Here is a 13,269-nt window from a genome sequence, read left to right as displayed (position 1 = left end):
ACGAACCACATAAACACTTTGATTTTCAAAGGAACTTTAACTTTCCAAATATGTTTCGATCTAGGAAGCACACTAGAGTTGATAACATCCAAATACATGGATTTCACCGAGAATTCACCATTCTTAGTTAGTTTCCAACATAACTGATCGGGCTGTTGGGACAGCTGAACATCCATTAATCTTCGAACAAGATTGAGCCAAGCTTCCCAACGGGCTCCCAATAGCGTCCTCCTAAATTGAATATTAAGCGGAATGGACTGCATAACTGTTGCAACGTAAGCATCTCTATGCTGAACAATGTTATACAGAGAAGGATATTGGAGCGCGAGGGGCGTCTCCCCTAGCCATGTATCCTCCCAAAACCTCGTAGCAGTACCGTTTCCAAGTATGAATTTTGTCCTATTGAAAAATAGTGGTTTAACTCTCATCAGTCCTTTCCAAAATGGTGAATCAGTCGGTCTTACTGTCACCCGGGACAAAGTTCTGGAATGAAGGTACTTGTTCCGCAAGATTTGAGCCCAAGTGGCCTCCGTCTCGACAGAAAGCTTAAACAGCCACTTGCTAAGGAGACATCTGTTCTTCACTTCCAGATTCTCAATACCTAGACCCCTTGGTCTTTCGGCCTACAGATGATATCCCATTTAGCAAGTCTGTATTTTCGCTTAAGTTCATCACTCTGCCAAAAGAAACATGATCGATAGAAGTCTAGCCTCTTCCGACTCCCACCGGAACCTCGAAAAACGAGAGAAGAAACATGGGCATACTTGTGAGGACCGAATTAATGAGAATTAACCGTCCTCCGTATGACATCAGCTTGCCTTTCCAGCAGCTCAATTTCTTCTCAAACCGATCCTCAATGCACTTCCATTCTTTGTTGGTTAGCTTACGATGGTGAATTGGTATACCTAAATATGTAAAAGGTAAAGCCCCCAATTCACACCCAAACAATTGCTTGTATGCATCTTGTTCATCAATAGCTCTTCTGAAACAGAACAACTCACTCTTGTGGAAGTTAATCTTTAACCCGGACAATTGTTCGAATAAGCATAACACTAGCTTCATGTTTCGTGCTTTTGCCAAGTTGTGCTCCATGAAAATGATAGTATCATCGGCATACTGTAGAATGGAAACACCTCCATCTAATAAGTGTGGGATGAGGCCTCCTACCTGACCCGCATCCTTAGCCCTTCCTATAAGAATTGCCAACATATCGACCACTATGTTGAAGAGAATAGGAGACATCCGATCCCCTTGCCTCAGTCCTTTGTGTGTTTGGAAGTAGTGAGCTATGTCATCATTCAAATTTTTTTTGAACGGTCACCGGGGGGAGAGCTTCCCCACCCTAAATATATTACCACTCAAAGGAGGTCGGAGAAATACAACAATAGTATTATTACAAATTCAGCTAGAAGGGATTGCAGAGGAGAGGAAGTGTAGCCACTGCCTAGCATAGTTACTGTCCTCATGTTTTTTGAACCGGAAAACCCAGAGAGAGAAGTCTGCTACAATATTTTTTAGCGTTGTTCTGAGAGAGTGGTCTTCGTTCCTGAATACGAGCGCATTTCTCGAGTCCCAAAGTTTCCAAGAAACTGTCAAGGCCAGCGATGGCCAGATGTTGGGGTTGAGACCCTGAATCAGCGGGTGTTGGTGAAGAGCAGTGAGGGAGGCTGGGGCAGACAGGCCCAGGCAAGTCAAGACTTGTGTCGCGTAGGAGTAGGTGGAGATGAGGTGAAGAGCATCCACGTACGGGTCTTGACATCTTGGGCAAGCTGCGGATTGAGCAACATGTTTATGAAACATGTTGGCCTTCGTATTTAGCCGGTGACAAAGTAGAAGCCATGCGAAGATCTTGACCTTGATCGGAACCTTGGAAGCCCAAAGAAAATCATGGTGTGGGTCGAATGAATCATCAGAAACAATGGAAGAGTATGCATTCTTGGCTGAGAATGACAACCCATGTGTGAGGGACCGCTCATCAGGTCGGTCCACCTGTTGGAAATCCTGCAGCAGCAACAACACACAGTCCAACTCACGAGCAGCAGCATTAGTAAGACGGCTCCGAAGGTTCGATAATAAGCTGGTTTGGCAAACTGTAGCCACTAGAACCTTGTCATCTATGGAGTGTGAGAAAAGGTGGGGGAAGACGTTATGTAGTGATGATTCAAGAATCCATTTGTCAAGCCAAAAGAAGGTGGAGAGGCCATTGTAGGTGATCACAAAGGAGTGGTCAATTAGGAGAGGGAGGTTTTTGTTTATAATTTTCCAAAGAAAGGAGGGTGTCGGTGTCAAAACCGGCGGATCTCGGGTAGGGGGTCCCGAACTGTGCGTCTAAGGCGGATGGTAACAGGAGGCAGGGAACACGATGTTTTAACCAGGTTCGGGCCCTCTTGATGGAGGTAAAACCCTACGTCCTGCTTGATTAATATTGATGATATGGGTAGTACAAGAGTTGATCTACCACAAGATCGGAGAGGCTAAACCCTAGAAGCTAGCCTATGGTATGATTGTATGTTGTCCTACGGACTAAAACCCTCCGGTTTATATAGACACCGGAAAGGGCTAGGGTTACACAAGGTCTGTTACAAAGGAGGAGATACACATATCCGTATTGCCTAGATTGCCTTCCACGCCAAGTAGAATCCCATCCGGACACGAGACGAAGTCTTCAATCTTGTATCTTCATAGTATAACAGTCCGGCCAATGGATATAGTCTGGCTGTCCGGAGACCCCCTAATCCAGGACTCCCTCAGTAGCCCCTGAACCAGGCTTTCAATGACGATGAGTCCGGCGCGCAGTATTTTCTTCGGCATTGCAAGGCGGGTTCCTCCTCCGAATACACCACGGAAGATTTTGAACACAAGGATAGTGTCCGACCCTGCAAAATAAGTTCCTCATACCACCGTAGAGAGAATAATATTTCCACAAATCCAATTTGCTGACTTGTTTTGGCAACACGACATTATGCCATGGCCCGGTGATTATTCGAACCGTTTCCTTTAACTAGCCCCGCACATAACGCGAGGCACTTTTTTGACACGTCTTGTCAAAGCAGAGATCGTGTCCCCTTATCACGGGATTCTCATCAATACGGGCGTGGGTAACCCAACCGCACCATCGATTACGACGCTTGGGGGATAAGCGAGTTTTACCAGGCTAGTGGGGACGCATAGTTTCGTCCGCCCATATAAAGGGATAAGGATTCACCTTTTCATCCACGCCTTCTTCCTCCTTTGCTCATCCATTTTCGCACACTCGAGCTCCAGCGCCCAAGTCCGCACTTCCCACCTCAACCCTCTCCAACCATGTCCGGAGCGGGAGGCTGGTGGATGGTCTCCTCTGTTACGGAGGGACACATCAAGAAGCTGAGGAGAGCCGGACACCTGTCCGAAGACGCCGCGCACCGGCTTCCAGATGAGGGGCAGCTCATCCCCACCCCCAGGCCCCATGAGAGGGCAGTGTTCCTTACCCATTTCCTCCGCGGACTGGGATTCCCTCTCCACCCATTCATCCGGGGGCTCATGTTCTACTATGGCCTGGATTTCCACGATCTGGCCCCGAACTTCATCCTCAATATCTCGGCATTTGTCGTCGTGTGCGAGGCCTTCCTCCGCATCCAGCCCCACTTCGGCTTATGGCTGAAGACCTTTAATGTCAAGTCGAAGGTAGTGAGAGGCCGCCAGGCGGAGTGTGGAGGCGCCATGTTGGGAAAGATGCCCAACGTCACCTGGCTCGAGGGCTCCTTCATGGAGATCATAAAGGGGTGGCAATCGGGGTGGTTCTATATCACCGAGACGCATGACCCCGAATGGGCAGCGGCCCCCGAGTTCCAATCTGGCATCCCCACGTGGCTCACCTCCTGGCAAAAGAAGGGCCTGTCCTGGGGTAGTTCGGTAGAGCTGACCGGACTCCAAACATGTATCCAAAACATGGTGAGCAAGAAGCTCAAACTCATCAATGTAGTCCAGGTCATGCTCATCCGCCGGATCCTCGCGTGTCAACGACGGGCTTTCAACTTGTGGGAGTTCAACCCAACCCAGCATCAAACTCTGAACAGGCTCTTCTACACAACACACGAGGATGCCTGGAAGGTGCTGTTCAAGGGCGTCGTGGTCCCTCCCTCCCTCACCAAGGACCACGGGCTAAGCGCGAAGCGCCGAGCGCATTCGGTGAGTTCTATACATCCAGTAGGATATTTTATTTCCCCTAGCTTAATTATGTGTGGGGTCTGATCTCCATGCCTTTGACAGGACTGGGTGGAGACGTCGGGGCAGATTAACTGTCCGACCCCTCTGCCCGAAAACACTGCGGACGCTCTCCTTACGGAGATGCTGACTCCGGCCCCTTATAAGGTGCCGGAGAAGACCAAGAAGGCCAAGGGAACCCGAAAGAGTTCCCGACGCCAGGCGTCATCGGACTCATCATCCGATAAGTCTGCGACACACTCCTCCCCCAAAGACGAGGAGGAAGAAGAAGATGCTTCCCCTTCAGTTGGGGGAGACAATAAAAGGAAGGCCGCCCCAACTGGGGAGGCCGAAGGGTCCAAGAAGGAAAGGACTCTCCTTCCGGACAGTTCCACCACCGCCGTCGAAGGCGAAGACGAGTGGCTGCTCAGGGCCAAGCCCCTGGCGAAGTCGTAAGTGTTCGGATACCAGAGTAACTCATAGCATTCCTTTGTCGCACTGCTTCCCCTAACGCCGAATATGATTATGCAGGCCGCCACGAGCCCGTATCGATGTATCGTCGGACGGCTCCCTGGGCTCGTCAGATATGGATAGCGATACACTTCCGACCGCCACCTCCCCTTGCCCCGCGGACGACGCCGAGGTATTGTCTCAAGAGGCACCGGGTCGAGGGGAGACAGTCCCGGAGGCACCTCAAGGCGACCTTCCGGACTCCGGGAGCAGAGGGAATAAGGCCCCTGAGGGCTCCGAGTTCGGCCCTTAGCCGAACACCGCGCCGGAACCTCCAGTGGTTCCGGACTCGGGCAGGCGGCCTCCTTCCAAGAGGGGCAAGACGCCTGTGCCGGTGACCTCTGTCCATCCAGAGGCGCCGGACAATCAGCTGGGAGCGCTTCGCAGCGCTTCCATCGACGAGGAGCACCGTACTATTATGAGTGCGGTGGTCCAGAAGGTTCAGTCCGGCAAGAGCGGATTGACAGAAGCCTGTGCCAGCCTTCTAACAGGCTTTGAGGTAAGTGTTTAAAATATAGGAAAAATATTACGCATAGACAGTAGCCCATGATGCTCTGTTCGGTGTTCACAAAGAAAAGCCGAACAGAGGATCAAACAATGTCGCAGGAGTCTAATATAAGTATGTCAATATGCGTATGCAGGCTTCGCTGCTGGCATCTGCCGCACGGACTGCGGAGGTCGCCGCACTGAAGCAGGACCTTAAAGGGTCCAAGGATGAGCTCGGCCTTGCCAAGAGGCAGCTCGAGGAGAACAAAGGTAAGTAGTACCTAGTCTATGGATATGTATAAAAAGAATGCGATTGCAAAATGATAGGATCATCATGAATTTGCCAGGGGCCACGACCAAAGTGGCGACCCTAAACCAAGCGTTGTCCGAGGCCGAAGATAAAGCGGCCAAGGAGCGCACCGAGCGGGAAAGGCAAGAGGCTCGGGTGGGCGAGGTGCAGCAAGAGCTCCAGGCTCTCGTGACGAAGCACGAGGCGTTGGAGCTTGACTCGGAGACGCGAGAGTCTGAGCTTGCCGCGGCCCTCGAGAGCGCAAAGAGTGCCGAAGCCGAAGCCCAAAAGGCCCTCCAGGAGATTGACGTGATGAAGAAAATAGCGGCGGGTAAGGCATTCTATATGCAAAGCAAGCATGTGAGAGTAAATTACCTATTACTTACCTGAATCCGGAGCTCTCCAAGAGCATTCGTAGATTTGCCCCGCAGCTGTCGGATGCCGCACAGTTTTACCAGGCCGAGGAGGGAAGCTCAACGGAGAAGCTGTTCTGGTCTCAGTATACTGGGACCGAACACCCGATGCCTCTGAGCGACCAGCTAAAGCAGCTGGTCGAGCTACACAAGGAGGCCGAACAGGCCATGAAGGGCCTTATAGTCCGGCTGTGGCCTGGCGATGCCCTTCCGAACAGCTACTTCGGCCTGGTGAGGCGGCTTGTGGATGCCTGCCCACGGCTGGAAGTCGTCGAGCGGTCCGTCTGCATCGAAGGTGCACGCCGGGCTTTCGCCCGTGTGAAGGTGCAATGGGCCAAGCTAGACGCCGCGAAGCTGATCAAGGAAGGACCGCCGCAGGGCAAGGAGCATCGCACCCCCGAAATTTATTATGAGGGTGTCCTGAAGGGCGCCCGTCTTGTAGCGAACGAATGTCCAAAGGATGTAATATTTGAGTAAACTTGCTCGTGTGATCCTGTATGATGAAAACTTGTTTCATATGCGCTATGCAACGCTTGTTTGAATTTAAAATATTACCTTCTGTTTGGCTGTTTATCCAATCTGAGAGATGGCTAGTCCTCGGCTTCTGCCCCCATGCCGCGAGTGCTGGGGTGTTCGGGATAAACCTGAGCACTCTTGTTCCCATTTTTGGGTCCTTCGAGGGAGGTGCTCAGCACAGCGAACAAGGCAACCGGACTAATAATGCTTTATCACTCTCACTTAGCCATAGAATTCTATAATTTTAAATTTCGGCGAAGCCCCTGGTATTCGGAAGGCCGAATTCGGGGCGCGATACATGCCTTTAAGCCAGACAGGATCGGCTCCTCGCTCTAAGCGGCATAAGACTTTAGGGACTCGAAACCTCGCCGAACAGCGACCAGTCTCTCACCTTATCATGAAAGTCAGTTTTAGCTTTCTCTACTGAGGTGCTTAGCCCAGCAGAACCGGGGCACAATCGCAGTAGTTCTCCTAGTGCTACCTTAGCCGATAGAGCGGAACGTAAGGTACCAAAACATAGGAGCCGAGCAAACCCAACATTTGACCAAAGACATGATTCGGAGCTGATGCACATAATGCTATAAGTTCGGGGTGCCGCACTTGTGAAAGTGTTCGGACTTCTCACACCATATTGTGGGGTACTTAAGCCCCTCGTGTGTTGGCCGTACCAAAGTGTACGGTTGCAAGGCGTCATTAATGAACACACACACACACACATATATATATATAAAGAAGAATGCAATAATAGTCTTAATGCTATGCATTGTTTATTCAAAAAGGTGCGTTAAAGCAGAATGATACAGGCAGTGCGATAAGAAAAAAGTAGGACTATGTCCCCTCCAAGGGCAAGCTGAGGAATAGTATTAAAGTAAGTATTTCACTCGTTATCGTAATCCACCTGGGAGTTCCGTCGTGTGATGTAGCTTTCTGCCTCCTTGGTTGCTGCATCATGTGTTCGGCAATCATGCTGCCGGACAGGGTTTCCAGATATTAAAGTCCTGAAAGAAAAAAAAATAACAAGGCGGAAAGCCCCTAGTGCGGTTTAGGCCGCGTCTTGGAGCATGCCGTAGTCATGCCCCCCTCCCCGCCTGTGCCCATGGTATTTTTAATGCGTAATTATGTACGTGTGGCACGGATTTTGCTGTTTGGCTGGGACTGGGGTGGGGGCTGCATTGCTACGCGAGCTCAGATCGTGCCAGGCGGTCTAGTTGCTGATTACTCCGAGCGCGCTTGAAGGTGTCCGGGTCTTGAAACGCCGAACTGGTGGATTGCCTTGAGAGGCTGCTTTGCATTTCTGCTGCGAGGGCCGCAGTGTGCTCCTCCGTTCGGAGAGAGCGCTCTGTGTTTCCATTAACTGTAATGACCCCCCGAGGTCCTGGCATCTTGAGCTTGAGGTATGCATAATGCGGTACCACATTGAATCTCGCAAATGCGGTTTGCCCGAGCAGTGCATGATAACCACGACGGAACGAGACTATATCGAAAATTAACTCTTCGCTTCGGAAGTTATCCAGGGATCCGAAGACCACTTCAAGTGTGACTGAGCCTGTGCAATGGGCCTCTACACCTGGTATGACGCCTTTAAAGGTCGTTTTCGTGGGTTTGATCCTTGAGGGGTCTATACCCATTTTGCACACTGTGCCCTGGTAAAGCAGGTTCAGGCTGCTGCCGTCATCCATAAGGACTCGAGTGAGGTGAAATCCGTCGATGATTGGGTCTAGGACCAGTGCGGCGAATCCGCCATGATGGATACTAGTGGGGTGGTCCCTGTGATCGAAGGTGATTGGACAGGAGGACCATGGGTTGAACTTTGGGGCAACTGGCTCCAACGCATATACATCCTTGAGCGCACGCTTCCGCTCCCTCTTGGGGATGTGGGTTGCGTATATCATGTTCACCGTCCGCACTTGTGGGGGGAACCTCTTCTGTCCTTCGGTGTTCGGCTGCCGGGGCTCCTCTTCGTCATCGCTGTGTGACCCCTTATCTTTGTCTTCGGCAATTAACTTGCCGGCCTGCTTGAACACCCAACAATCCCTGTTGGTGTGGTTGGCTGACTTGTCGGGGTTACCGTGTATTTGACACGAGCGATCGAGTATGCGGTCCAAACTGGATGGGCCCGGAGTGCTTCTTTTAAATGTCTTTTTCCGCTGACCGGGTTTAGAGCCTTTGAATCCGGCATTGACTGCCGTATCCTCGGTATTGTCGCTGTTAATGCGGCGCTTATGTTCATTTCGACGTGACCCGCCATTGCCGTCCTTGGTATCCGAAGTACCACGGTTCTTTGATATGTTATTACTACGAGCCAGCCAGTTGTCTTCTCCCGCACAAAAGCGGGTCATGAGTGTCGTGAGGGCTGCCATAGATTTCGGCTTTTCCTGACCAAGGTGCCGGGCTAGCCACTCATCGCGGATGTTGTGTTTGAAAGCTGCTAGGGCCTCTGCATCCGGACAGTCGACGATTTGATTTTTCTTTGTTAGGAATCGGGTCCAGAATTGCCTGGCCGATTCTTCTGGCTGCTGAATTATGTGGCTCAAGTCATTGGCATCTGGTGGTCGCACATAAGTGCCCTGAAAGTTGTCGAGGAATGCGGCTTCCAGATCTTCCCAACAGCTAATGGACTCTGCTGGCAAGCTGTTAAGCCAATGCCGCGCTGGTCCTTTGAGCTTTAGTGGGAGTTATTTGATGGCGTGTAAGTCATCACCGCGGGCCATGTGGATGTGGAGGAGGAAATCCTCGATCCATACCGCAGGATCTGCTGTGCCGTCGTATGATTCAATATTTACGGGTTTGAAACCCTCTGGGATTTGATGATCCATTACTTCGTATGTGAAGCATAAGGGGTGTGCGGCGCCTCTGTACTGGGCTATATCGCGACACAACTCCAATGAGTCTTGCCTGCTGTGTTCGGCCCGGCCGGATTTACTTTTACTGTATCCGGCGTGACGTTTATCGTCTCGCATAGTGGCGCGCCCTCATGATTCGTAGATCGATCTTGCATGTTTTGCTTTGTCCTCCAATACGTCTCGCAGGTCTGGCGTATTTCCCCATGCCTTTTTATTTGAATGATGTCGGGTTGCGGACTGAGCTTTTGGCTGGAATGCCTCTCTATCGCGGCCACGAGGTGGCCGATCAGCCGCGTCATGCGCTTCTTCCTCTAGTCGGGGTAGCAACCTGCATTTTGGGTAACTCTTGGAGGGGCGCTCGAGTTTATATTCCTCGGTCGCAAGGACTCCAGTCCATCTGTCAGCTAGCAGATCTTGATCAGCTTGAAGCTGCTGCTACTTTTTCTTAAGGCTATTTGTCGTGGCTATAAGCTGGCGCTTGAAGCGCTCTTGGTCGACGGGATCCTCTGGCACGACGAATTCGTCATCGTCGAGGCTTGCCTCATCTTCGGAGGAGGGCATGTAATTATCATCCTCCGCCTCTCCATCTGCCGCTCTCTCTGGAGGGCTGGCTCCTCCATCCTCCTGCTCTAAATCTTGCTGGAGGGGATTGTTGTTGTCTTCGGCACTGTCTGGAGTGCTATTATCTCCGGTGTCGGTATCACCACTTTTGCCTTGGCGGGACTTCGAGTGGCGCCGCTGACGTCGGCGCTTGGGTTGCTTCTTGGAGGGGTCATCCTCCGCTGTCTCGTCGCCATTGCCTTCTTTCGGTGTGTCCACCATGTATATATCGTATGATGAGGTGGCTGTACAGTGCCCTGTGGGCAGTGGTTCCTCTTCGTCTCCCGCATTGTCGCCCATACCGTCGATGTCTTCGGAGTCGAAGTCGAGCATGTCGGTTAAGTCATCGACAGTGGCTACTAAGTGGGTGGTGGGTGGGCAGCGAATTTCTTCGTCATCCGCATCCCAATCCTGCCGGACATAGTTCGGCCAGGATCCTCCTGACAAGGAGAGAGACCTTAATGAGTTCAGTATGTCGCCAAAGGGCGAGTGCTGAAAAATATCCACGGAGGTAAACTCCATGATCGGCGCCCAATCGGATTCGCTAGGAACGGGCGCAGGCGGTTCGGAGTCCATGGCCGGAGAAGGATCCGGCAGTCTGACAACACGGCTCTTGTGCAGGGTATGGTCGATGTTTGGCTCGATCGCCGCTGAGGGTAAGGCCTCCGTGGCGGGGTCCATCCACCCATCCATGGACGACACAACTGGCTCTGAATTGAGGGTCAGAGCGGCTGCCGGTGCGATCTCTTGAACACTGTCTAATGGTAGAGCTAAATCGTACTCATCGTGACCACGTGGCGCACAATGCAGAGGCTCGAATCCGTCGAACATCAAGTCTCCGCGGATATCGGCCGTGTAGTTTAAGCTTCCAAATCTGACCTGGTGGCCAGGGGCGTAACTTTCGATCTGCTCTAGATGGCCAAGCGAGTTGGCCCGCAGTGCGAAGCCGCCGAACACAGACATCTGCCTGGGGAGAAAAGTCTCACCCTGGACTGCATCGCTATCGATGATCGTTGGAGCCATCAAGCCTAACGGCGACGACACAGAGGAACTCTCAATGAAAGCACCAATGTCGGTGTCAAAACCAGCGGATCTCGGGTAGGGGGTCCCGAACTGTGCGTCTAAGGCGGATGGTAACAGGAGGCAGGGAACATGATGTTTTACCCAGGTTCGGGCCCTCTTGATGGAGGTAAAACCCTACATCCTACTTGATTAATATTGATGATATGGGTAGTACAAGAGTTGATCTACCACGAGATCGGAGAGGCTAAACCCTAGAAGCTAGCTTATGGTATGATTGTATGTTGTCCTACGGACTAAAACCCTCCGGTTTATATAGACACTGGAAAGGGCTAGGGTTACACAAGGTCGGTTACAAAGGAGGAGATACACATATCCGTATTGCCTAGCTTGCCTTCCACACCAAGTAGAGTCTCATCCGGACACGAGACGAAGTCTTCAATCTTGTATCTTCATAGTCTAACAGTCCAGCTAATGGATATAGTCCGCTTGTCCGGAGACCCCCTAATCCAGGACTCCCTTAGAGGGCCTAGGGGTTTTTGTTGCAATGCCAAGAGGATATTGGTGATGATACCACTGTGTCCAAGGGATGTTTGGGTGTTGCAAAATTTTGAAGGAAAATTTCATAAGCAGGGAGCGGTTCTGAATTTCAAGATTTTTAATGCCTAGACCACCAAATTCTTTAGGTTTGCGAACGTTTTTCCACGCAACCAGACACTTTGCACCCATGCAAGTGTCCTCGTTGGACCAGAAGAAGGCTCTGCGTATGGCATCTAGCTGAACAAGGATAGACTTAGGGAGTCGGAAAACAGACATGAAGTAAATAGTTAAAGAATCTAGGACCGAGGTCAGCAAAGTTAGTCTTGCTCCTCGAGAGAGTAGGCGCACAACCCATCCGAAGAGGAATTTTCGAAAGCTATCTAAGATAGGGTCAAAAGCCGAGCGGGGTAGTTTGGTAGGGGAGAGGGGGAGGCTTAGATAGATTAACGGGAAGGAGGAGAAGTTACACCCAAGAGTTGCAGCGATGTTGTTTTGGGTGGTGGTATCTGTGGCAATGGTGAGAAGCGAAGTTTTTTGGAAGTTGATGACTAGTCCAGTCGGTAGGGCGAAATCGTGCAGAGTGTTTTTAAGGATTGTAGTTGCGTCAGTGTTAGCAGCAGCAATAATAAGTGTGTCGTCGGCATATTGCAGGGTTGCTGTGTTGGGGAATGTAGTAATTTCAAAAAAATTCCTACGCACACGCAAGATCATGGTGATGCATAGCAATGAGAGGGGAGAGTCTTGTCCACGTACCCTCGTAGACCGAAAGCGGGAGCGTTAGCACAACGCGGTTGATGTAGTCGTACGTCTTCACGATCCGACCGATCAAGTATCGAACGCATGGCACCTCCGAGTTCAGCACACGTTCAGCCCGATGACGTCCCTCGAACTCCGATCCAGCCGAGTGTTGAGGGAGAGTTTCGTCAGCATGATGGCGTGGTGACGATGATGATGTTCTACCAACGCAGGGCTTCGCCTAAGCACCGCTACAGTATTATCAAGGTGGACTATGGTGGAGGGGGGCACCACACACGGCTAAAAGATCACATCAATTGTTGTGTCTCTGGGGTGCCTCCCTGCCCCCGTATATAAAGGAGCAAGGGGGGAGGTGCGGTCGGCTAGGAGGAGGCGCGCCAGGAGGAGTCCTACTCCCACCGGGAGTAGGACTCCCTCCCTTCCTTGTTGGATTAGGAGAAGGGGAGAAAGAGGAGGGAGAGAGGAAGGAAAGGGGGGCGCCGCCTCTCCTCTTCTCTACTAAGGCCCATTAAGCCCCCGGGGGGTTCCGGTAACCCCTGGGTACTCCGGTAAAATCCTGATTTCACCCGGAACATTTCCAATATCCAAATATAGGATTCCAATATATCAATCTTCATGTCTTGACCATTTCGAGACTCCTCGTCATGTCCGTGATCACATCCGGGACTCCGAACAACCTTCGGTACATCAAAACTCATAAACTCATAATATAACCGTCATCAAAACTTTAAGCGTGCGGACCCTACGGGTTCGAGAACTATGTAGACATGACTGAGACACGTCTCCGGTCAATAACCAATAGCGGAACCTGGATGCTCATATTGGCTCCCACATATTCTACGAAGATCTTTATCGGTCAGACCGCATAATAACATACGTTGTTCCCTTTGTCATCGATATGTTACTTGCCCAAGATTCGATCATTGGTATCTCAATACCTAGTTCAATCTCGTTACTGGCAAGTCTCTTTACTTGTTCCGTAATACATCATCCCGCAACTAACTTATTAGTTGCAATGCTTGCAAGGCTTAAGTGATGTGCATTACCGAGTGGGCCCAGAGATACCTCTTCGACAATTGGAGTGACAAATCCTAATCTCGAAATACGCCAACCC

This window comes from Triticum urartu, chromosome 6, assembly GCF_003073215.2.
Source record: "Triticum urartu cultivar G1812 chromosome 6, Tu2.1, whole genome shotgun sequence".
NCBI lineage: Eukaryota > Viridiplantae > Streptophyta > Magnoliopsida > Poales > Poaceae > Triticum > Triticum urartu.
This window is presented reverse-complemented; position numbering follows the sequence as displayed.